At 53.1% G+C, this 9,611-nt stretch overlaps 1 long non-coding RNA gene across 1 annotated transcript; it reads right to left on the bottom strand.

The window, feature by feature from the left end:
- Positions 1–1,811: 1,811 nt before the first annotated feature.
- LOC128582044 (uncharacterized) lies at positions 1,812–8,973 on the bottom strand. Its single transcript, XR_008378976.1, has 3 exons — positions 8,867–8,973; positions 3,135–3,332; positions 1,812–2,317 (listed from the first exon to the last, which is right to left on the bottom strand). It is a non-coding gene; the product is annotated as an uncharacterized LOC128582044 (long non-coding RNA).
- Between the last annotated feature and the right edge of the window lie 638 nt (positions 8,974–9,611).

The following is a 9,611-nucleotide window of genomic DNA, read 5'->3' as shown; positions in this document are numbered from 1 at the left end:
GAGGAGGTGCTGCACCCTGCCATCAGAGCAGCAGGCAGCTGAGCTTCTGCCACACATGGCGGGAAGGGACCTCAGCTGCAGAGGCCTTTAGCAAGGGCAATCCCAGAGTATGCCCCTGGGGACTCCCTGGATCTGGGCCAGAAGAACAAAATGTCCCATTCAGAGAAGGACAGGCAGGCCCTCCCCCTACCCCATCTCTCTGGTGTCTTCCCAGCTGGAGACATGCTGGCCTCTTTGGTGCTGCTCAAATGGATTCCACCTTGCTCACTCTTCCCTCTACCTGGCAGGCTTCTCCCCAGGCCCACATGGCCACTCCCTCGCTTCCTGCAGGGCCTCTGCCCCCAGCCCAGCAGGCCCTCTCACCCCACCTGCACTTACTACTTTCTAGCACACTCCTCACAGTGCTTCCTGATTTTGTTTATTGGCTGTCTTCCCCAAACCAGAATGTCCCCTCCGAGGGCAGGGACTTTTGTCTGCTGGGTTTCTGGCACTGGTGCACGCTCAGTATTATTTTTGGTTATCTAATAACTGCCACATGATATGTAAGGGTAAGCAGTCATGGAGAGTTTGCTGTGCACCAGGCATGGTGCTCATTTATCCCACGTGGTGCCCCCATGACCTAGATGCTCTTGTTACCTCCCCATTTGCAGATGAAAAAGTGGAGGCTCAGAGGAGTTTGCTTAAGGTCCCACAGCAAGGTCAGGGCTAGAACCTGTCAGGGTCAGATCCAGGGTCATCCTGCAAGAGCTTATGGAGTTAGCTGAGTCCCAGCATTGCCACTATGGGATCTTGGCCTTGGCAAGTTCCTTCTTTTCTTTGAGCCTCAGTTTCTTCATCCATAAAATGGGACAATAGTAGCCTCAACCTGGCAGGGCTGTTGTGAGAATCAAGGATGTCAGTGAGTGTGGATGCTTTATGTGGAGAATGGCGCTGTGTTGATGGGTGCTATGGCGCCAGCTGCGTCTCCAGATGCCCAAGTCAGCCCACAAGATGGATGCCTTGGTCCCCCCACAAATCCAGGGCCCCAAGCTCAGTTTAGGATAATCCAGGGTACTTTCACTAACTGCTGGGGATCAGAATCAAGTTCCTCCTTCCTGGGTTTCTCTTTCCTTCCAGCTCCACTGGCCACTGACTCCAGGGGACTTCTCACAGCTGTGGGGTCATGGCTGCCTGGGAAGGGCAATGTGGGCGGGGACAGGAAGGCCCCAGCATTTTCCCAGGCTGGGGGCTATGAGGGAACTGCTGTCCCATTCCTCTGCCACAGTGGGTCGGGCCACTGACGTGGCGTTCCCAGACCCTGCTGGCCCCTGTCTACTGGAGACAAACACAGAGGAGAGAAGCTGTGCTCCAGAGGGGGAGGGATGGGCCTTTTGAGTAGGAGGATTCTGGGCCTGCACACATATGCTGGCCACTTGGTGTGTAGGTTGCCCATCTCTTGGGCAACTCTAAAGCGATTTCCTCACTTGGAAAAGGGGTTTGGATTGGGTGATTTCATCCAGGGTTCCTAGTGTTAAGAGGCCAAGAGAACAGATGGAGCAGCCCCAGGACCTGCCCAGGATACTCCCCAGCCTCACTCACCTCTGCATGATGGAGGCAAGTTGTTCCCTATCTCTGGCCTCAAGCATCTCTTTGGTAAAATGGGCCAGTTGAACTAGACTATTCCAGAGTTCCCTCCCCACCTTGGCCATTCCTTTCTGGCTGGAAGAGGAAAAAGGATTAGTGCTGGCACGGAAAGAGCATTTAGTGAGCCTCAATTGTATGCCAGGTGCTTGTGGGCTTTGCCTCATCTGTCTTCTGTGACAAATTACTGGGAACCTGGTAGCTTAAAGCGACGGATGTTTATTACTTTACAGTGCTGGAGGTCAGAAGTCCAAAATCAGCCTCATTGGGTTAAAAGTCTGAGCAGAGCTGGTTCTCCCTGACTTTTCCAGAATGGATGCGGCCTTCATCCTCACATCCAATGCTCTTTCCTCCTCTGCTCCCAATGTCTCAGCTCTTTCTTCCCACTCTGACACTCCTGTTTCCTCTTAGAAGGATCCTTGGGATTACATCAGGCCCACCCGGATAATCCAGGATGGAGGATCTATCTCAAGATCCTTCACTTAAACACATCTGCAAGGTCCCCTTTGCCATCTAAGATGACGTTCACAGGTATTTGGGGGGTTAGGATGTGTATATCTTCTGAGGACCATTATTCAGCTTTCTGCATCCGCCCCCCATGTCTGTTGAGGAGCTCAGCTTCAGACTCCAGTCCCTGTGACTTCATTGCTGTGTGACTCGGGGCAAGGACTCAAGTTTTTTGGCCCTCATTCTCCTCCTGTATAAAATAGACAATGTCTGAGGGTTACTGGGGATAATGTGGGGAAAGCTCTGAACACAGTCAATGCTACTGTTGCTGGTGATTGTAGTAACGGCCACAATGATACCATAGCTCTGGCCTGGTGAGGCCCTTGTGTGGGCCACCGAGCTGAGTGGGGAGGTCATGTAGACGAGCCACACAGCCATGGGCCTGGCTGTCATGGAATTTATAATACAGCCAAGAAGACAGATTTAGAACAAATAATCAGAAATAATTAGGTAATTATCCTACATGGCCAGAGAGACCCAAGGGCACACAGCTGGGAAGAGGAGAAGGGGAGCGATTCTCACTCAAGTCTGTCTGATTCCCAAGCCCTTATTTTTCCATGACACTTCCAGCCTCTTGAGGTTGGCCGAGGCCAAGCAGACAACCAGAGATGGGAAGTGACTTGCCAAAGGTCACACAGTGAGGGGACAGCTGATTGCAGACCCAGACCTCTGGGCATCCTGCCTAAGGCTCTTCCCAGAAGAGACTCGGAGGTGTAATACTAAATTGCAAAGTCATACTAACGACTGGTGACAGATGGTGTCAACTACGCTTGCTCTGTGCCAGGAGGTGGAGTGAGCATTTTATGTGCCCGACCTCGTTCAGTTTCGCAGTGCCTAGGAAAGTGTTTCACGGAGCAAGACCCTAAAGTCTCCAAGAGGCCCAAGGTCACCCAGCAAGTAAATTACCAAACAGAGATCCAGGACACTCCCTAAGAGGCCAGCTTGGCTTGGAGCTCCCGAGTTCAAATTTGTCTGACCCTCAAATCCCCCCACCCCAATCCCTGTACCTTCTGTCTCTGCCAGCCAGCAGATTCTCAGGGGCTCCTGCCAGCGGAAGGAGGTAGGTGGCTTCCTGCCTTAAGGGCTGATCCCAGAGGTGGAATTCCTCCCGAGGTCAGCCTGCAGGGAGAGTGCTGACCCGCTGGTGCCATCTAGTGGTCTTGAGGAGACACGCAGCTCTTTCTCCTGCCCAGTTCCTCAGGAGCCTGGGGACCCAGAGATGCAGGGGGAGACACTAATGCAGAAAGTCCTCTGCCTCCTTCCACCTGGGTCTTTGTGGCAAATTGAAATTGAGCTAAGAGTGGTCAAAACGGTTGCCCTAATTTTGCTGTTAAAACAGAGGCTCAAAGAGGGGAATGACACACCCAGCCAGCCAGGAGCAGACCCAGGTGTCTGGAGGGAATGGCAGGGAGTTGAGGCCAACCCAGAGCCTGAGCAGGAAGCCTGTCCAGGCCCTGGGAGGCAGGACAAATGGGCTTTCTCTACTGTCCTTGTGGACGTGGCCTGGGGCGCCCGTGGCCTGGGACTAGGAGTGGGGTATGGCTGGTGGCAGCTGGATTACAGGCCAGTTCCCAAGGAAGAGAGGGAGGTGGCTGGGAGGGGACATAGACGGTTCTGGCTAAAAGGATTTGACAAGGCTTTTCCATAGACAGATCTCATGATTCCTGGGGACAAATATGGCTGGAGAGATCTTATGATTCATAGAGATAAATACAGTCCTTGCCTTCAAGAAGCTTGATATATTATTCATTCATTCAACAAACCACTACTGACCGTGGGCTTTGTGCTGACCATGAGAGGTGCTCTGGATGCACAGACCAACTAGATCTGGTTCCTGTTCATCTCATGGGGATGAACAAATAACAGACCATGAGACTGGACAATATAAATCCACATGCCCCCCAGAGGGCTATGGGTTCTGCAGCAGATGGTCCTAGCTGATGATATCAAGGAAAATAGTGGAAAGGCGGCCAGTGGTGGTGGTATGCCTACAGTCCCAGCTGCTTGGGAGGCTGAAGCGGGAGGATTGCTTGAGCCCAGGCGTTCAAGGCTGCAGTGAGCTGTAAAAAGCCACTCCAATCCAGCCTGGGAAACAGAGTAAAGCCCCATCCCTATTTAAACAAACAAACAAAAACCAATAGTGTAGTGGCTACCACTTATTGAATACCTACTATGTGCTAAGCACTAGTGTAAATACTTACCGTATATTAGCTGATTTGGTGAAATCCTGACTCCCCTTCCTATCTGTGTGACTTTGGGCAAATTACTCAGCCTCTCTACTCCTCAAGATTGTCAGCTGTAAAATGGGAGCCATCGTATCTACCTTGCTAGGTTGCTGTGAGGTTTAAATGAAATGGGGGGTGGTGTGGTGCCTGGAACATAGCGGGGGCTCCAGGATGGGGAACCACCACTGAAATAATGAAGATAGAATACAGAGTGCTGAAGAGGCCCCACACCCCGTGCACAGGGCTGGGGACAGCTGTGTCCAAGGATGGGAGAGGCTGGTAGCTGGTCAGGACAGCCCTCTGGAAAGGAGGAGGGATTTGGGGAGGGCATGGAAGGGTGGGGCATCTTCTCCTTTCCCTTCCTCCCCCAACTGCCTCTTTCCCCTCTGGGCTCCTGATCACCCTGTTCCCACACCTGCTGCCCTGGCTGGGCCTCATCGTCACATGCCTGGTCTGTTTTCACTGGCTTCACCATGCAGCCAGAGGAAGCGTCTACAACACCAGACTGTCTGTCTAGTGCCACTGCAAAAAGCCCACAAAAAGCCCACCCAGTGTGACAGTCAAGGCCTCCCACTTCCTTGTGTCCACAGAGACCCAGAGTTTCAGCTCCCCAGAACCACATGGAGCTGCCTGCTGCCCCCACAGCCCCTGTGGCTCCCCACCCCACAGCAGGTGCTGCCTACCTAGAAGGTTCTCCCCTCTACTCCTGGTCCCCCTGCCTCGGCTTTCCAGACTGCTGGTATCAGCCTGGGGGAAGCTTTGTCAAGCCCCACCCCAAGCAGGCTCAAAGAAATTGCTCTCCCCGCCCTTCCCTCCCTACCCGAGCTCCTACCCCATCCATGGAATGTTCTAATGCTTGTGGTGTGAGGCTGTCCCCCATACCAAATAACTGCCCTGAATTAAGTGAGATCACCATGAGGAAATGCTGGGCATCACTTGCAACTGGGCCAGGTTCTTGTCATCTTTGCATGCCACTGCCGAATGATGACAACGAGACACACATTCCTGAGCATGCAGGGCCAGGCACTGTGCTAAGGACTTCACTCACAATATGTCCCTTAATCCCCCCAACTCCACAGGAGGCAGAAACTGTTATCATCCCCATTGTTTATTTTTTCTTTTTGAAGACAGTGTCTCTCTCTGTTGCCAGGACTAGAGCCCAGTGGCGTCATCATAGCTCATAGCAACCTCCAACTCCTGGGCTCGAGGAGTCCTCCGGCGTCAGCCTCCCTAGTGACTGGGTGTCCCCTTTCGCAGATAAAGAAACTGAAGTCAAAGAGGGAGGCCGGTGAGTACTAAAGTCTGGTGGGCTGGCTCCAGGGGCTACCATGCGGCCGCCCCTCCTGGAATGCACCTTCCCCTCTCCCTGCCTCACAGGGGTGCTTTTCATCCTCGGGCCTCCGTCCCAGAGCGTCCTCTTTGACAAGGCCTCCCTGTGACCACTCTGTTATGCTCCATCAGCCATTTGTTCTCGTCATGGAATGTGTCTCTAGATATTTCTTTGAGTTTTCCCTCTGTTGGTTTTTGTACCTCACCAGCTCACCAAGGGCCAGGAAGGGCTCTATCCTGCGGGTGGCAGTCTCTGGGGCTGATTTAGAGCTGCATCCCACGTAGAGCCAGGACTGCCGTGGCTCAGGGCCTGGAGCTGGCTCCTCGCATCCCACTGCTGGGAAAGCTGCCCTATCACCTCCCTGTAGATGCCAGCTGGACAGGGCAGGAGGAGAGGGCAGCTTCTCTCTGGTCATACCCAGTGGAATCGAGTCACTGTGAGGAAGGAGCAGGGCCAGAGCACCTGGATGGCGCTTACCTTGTTATCCTGTGAGAACCTGCTAAAGTGCCACACCACTGTGCTGGCTGGGCACAGGGAGAACTTCACAGACAATACGGCAGGGGCAGGCTAGAAACAGATAACCCCTCCCCTCTTACTCTCTGACAAGTGGAGCCTAAAAGCCTTGCGGGTGGCAGGGCTACAGGGATCTGTAGGACTCAGGCCCACACGCTCATGAGCCACAGAGCCAGGCCCCTTGTGGGAGATGTGAGGTACCCATCACTGTGTGACCCCAGACAAGTTTCTTAACCTCTCTGTGCATATGAAAAATTCATCTGAAGAAATGCAGATGACGATAGCACCTACTCCATGAGAACAAACAAGGCTGGTATGAGAAAAATTCTCATGTGTACCCGGGTCTTTAGCTTATACAGCAGTCATCTTTCCAGTGACCTCACAGGGAGGTGTCGCCACTGCCATTTACACATGAAGAAACTGAGGCTTCCTGCTGTCACCAAGCAGACAGACAGAGTAGGTTTCTTGGGGGAGGTAGTGAGCTTCCCGTCAGTCTAGAGATATGCAAGCACAGCCTGGGTGTGCGAGGGGTCCTTAAGAATTGGGGCTGGGGTAGAACTCAGTGCTATTTAAGTCTTTCCACTGCCCCTTTCCAGGTGTTAGGGTTCTCCGCTAACTTCCTCCAGAAGACAGACACACACAATTATTAGCTTTGTTTTACAATGGGGGAAACTGAGGTCCAGGGCTACGATCTGCCAAAGGTTGCTCAGCCAGCCCCAGGTGAACCTGGGTCAAGGCCTCTGTCAAGGTAGACACCCAGTCGAGTCCACTGTATATCACACAAGGCATAGGACAGACAGGGAGAGAGATGAGCGCCTGACCCCAAGGGGCTAGAAACAGCAGGTGGGTGCAAATGAAGCCACAGAGCCCTGAACAAGAGGGTGTGTGGTGCCAGGGGGCAGGTGAGCGTCCTCAGATAAGAGGGCAAGCATTGGGGACCATAGTCTTCGTTTGGTCTAATTCCCTGATTTGACAGGTGACTATGGTGGCCAAGGAAAGCTGGTTCTCCTGTCCAGGATCTGTAACACCACACAGGGCCCAGGACAGCTATGGAAATAAGAGGTGGGGGTGGTGGTGAGAGCATGAACTTCACAGGCACAGAGAAGATAGTTCCCGTGGGGGCAGAATCAGGATGGCACTCAGGGCTGTGCTCCCAGCAAGAATAGTAACAACGGCTATTATAAGAGTAGTAGTATTAATATTTTCCAAGCACTCCCAGTTCAAGGTGTTCCAGAAATTAACTCATTGAGCTGGAAGGCGAGGACTGGGAATAGCCTCATGTCCATTTCTTTAGAAGAGGAAACTACAGCCTGAGAGGTTAAACCACCTGCCCACGGCTGCAGAGTCAAGAGTGAGGGGTTCAGCTCTGTGCTGGCTGCTGAGTTAAACTCCTCAGTCTTGGCCACTCTGGTGTGACATCCCTTTCCCAAGGATAGAAGGTCTGTCCTGCCCCTTCCCCCTAGGGTCCTCTCAGCCGACATTTAGGTGAGAGAATCTCCGGCTGCTCCCTCTGGACCATGACTCACACCCCTGCCTTTTTGGGTAGTGGCCAGGGGCCCACAGGGCTGGTGGTATCTCCTTTCTGATCAGCTTTACAGAGATGCAACTCAAAGACCACTCACTTCACCAGGTTTTAGTTTACTCACAGATTGTGAACCGTGGCCACAATCAATCATATAACATTTTCATCCCCCTAAAAAGGAAATCCTGCACACATACCCCCGTCACCGTCCAGTCCTCAGCCATCCCTCCTAGCCCTGGGCCACCACCAATCTGCTTGCTGTCTCCATCAATCTGCCTCTTCTGGACATTTCATACAAATGGAATTAAATGATATGTGGCCTTTTGCAGGCAACTCTTTTTGAAGCCTTGTAATAACGCTTTGAGGTAAAATAGTGTTCTTTCAATTTTACGGATGAGGAAACTGAGGCTCCAAATGGTCACCTAATGCCCTGGGATCTCCCAGCTCAGCAGTTGTGGTGGGATTTGGACTATGTCTGACTCCAGAGAACTGGCCATCCTTCTTAGGGGGGAGTCCAGAGTGGGTTGGCAGTTTTAGGGACCTGGGAGCAAGGAATTGGGGTGGGAGGAAGACTAGGAGGACATTGCAAATCCTGAGGCAGAGGGTTCACCGGGACACTCGGTTGGCCTCCAGACCCACCTGTTCCCTGTCACACCTTCTGGAAGATCCTCTCCTGCCTCTTTCCCTCCTGCGCCTGCTCCAACCCCTCCAAGATGACTCAGCATGAACCCTAGAGCACTGCCCCCTCTGCCACCCCCACCCTCCCCTGCCACCTGTCCCTCTCTGGCTGCAGCTGGCTCCTAGGACATAATTGTCACCAGTACTAGGGCAGTCGAGCCAAGATTGGCCTGGCCAGCTCCTGCGGGTGGGGCAGCACTGCCCCAGCCTGTCCTCTGGCCAGCCTCACTGGGGTCCTCATGCCCTTTTGGGTAGTGGGCTCCTCCCACCTCCCACCCACTTCCTGGCAAGCTCCCTTTGGATAAACATAAAATGCCCTCTTGAAGTGCTCTTTGTATTTTTTTTTTTTTTAATGATTTCCTTACGTTGAACAAAAGGAACAAAATTTTGGATATGCTCTTTCAGACTGCTTTCTGCTTCGGACCCCCAATTTGAGCCAACCCACAACCTCCTTGGGAATCATCGACTTACTTACACACAGGTACAGTTTCTCCTTTGATGGTGAGGAAACTGAGAAGTGGCTTCTCAAGGTCACCCAGCTGGGAATGGTAGATCCATTCCCAGCTGGCAAGTTCAGGGCTTGGGGCTGGGAGGGGAGGGCTCTGAGATCTTTAGTGGCCCAGGAGTCAGTGATGGCAGCAGCTGTTTGCTGCACTGACTTAGCTGAGTACCCAACCTTTGTTCACTTCCTCATCCATCGCTTTGTTTAGCACCAGAGAGTGTGGCTTGGAATACCAGTTCCACCAAACTCTGAGCTCTGTGAATTTGGGCAAACTGGTTAATCTCTTTGGGCCTCATTCGCCTCATCTGTAAAATGGGTGTGATAATGGCTCCTGTTTCTCAGGGTTAGTGTGAAGATGGGTTCATGTGCGTGCAGAGTTTAGAAAGTACCTGGAACACATGAGCAATTACTGTCATTATGTTACTCACAGGAGAGCCATCAAGGGACAAGCCCGCCCCACAGGGCTGCTGTGGGCTAGAGAGGGGAGGGCAGGTGAAGTCTGGCCCAGCCCCAGGGCCAGTGGGTTGGCAGGAAGGCCCCTAGTGTGGGCAGGGTGCGAACCGGGAGTCAGAGGCCTGCATCAGCTCCAGCTCTGCTGCCCTCTGCTCTGGAACCCTCTCTAGCTGCAGTCCCCTGCTCTGTGTGGGGGAGGTGCTGGACAGTCTCCCCAGGGCTGTGGGCAAGCAGAGGCCAGGTGGGCAGCCACTGCCCCAG

Source organism: Nycticebus coucang, chromosome 3, assembly GCF_027406575.1.
Source record: "Nycticebus coucang isolate mNycCou1 chromosome 3, mNycCou1.pri, whole genome shotgun sequence".
In the NCBI taxonomy this organism is placed as follows: Eukaryota; Metazoa; Chordata; class Mammalia; order Primates; family Lorisidae; genus Nycticebus; species Nycticebus coucang.
This window is presented reverse-complemented; position numbering and strand designations above follow the sequence as displayed.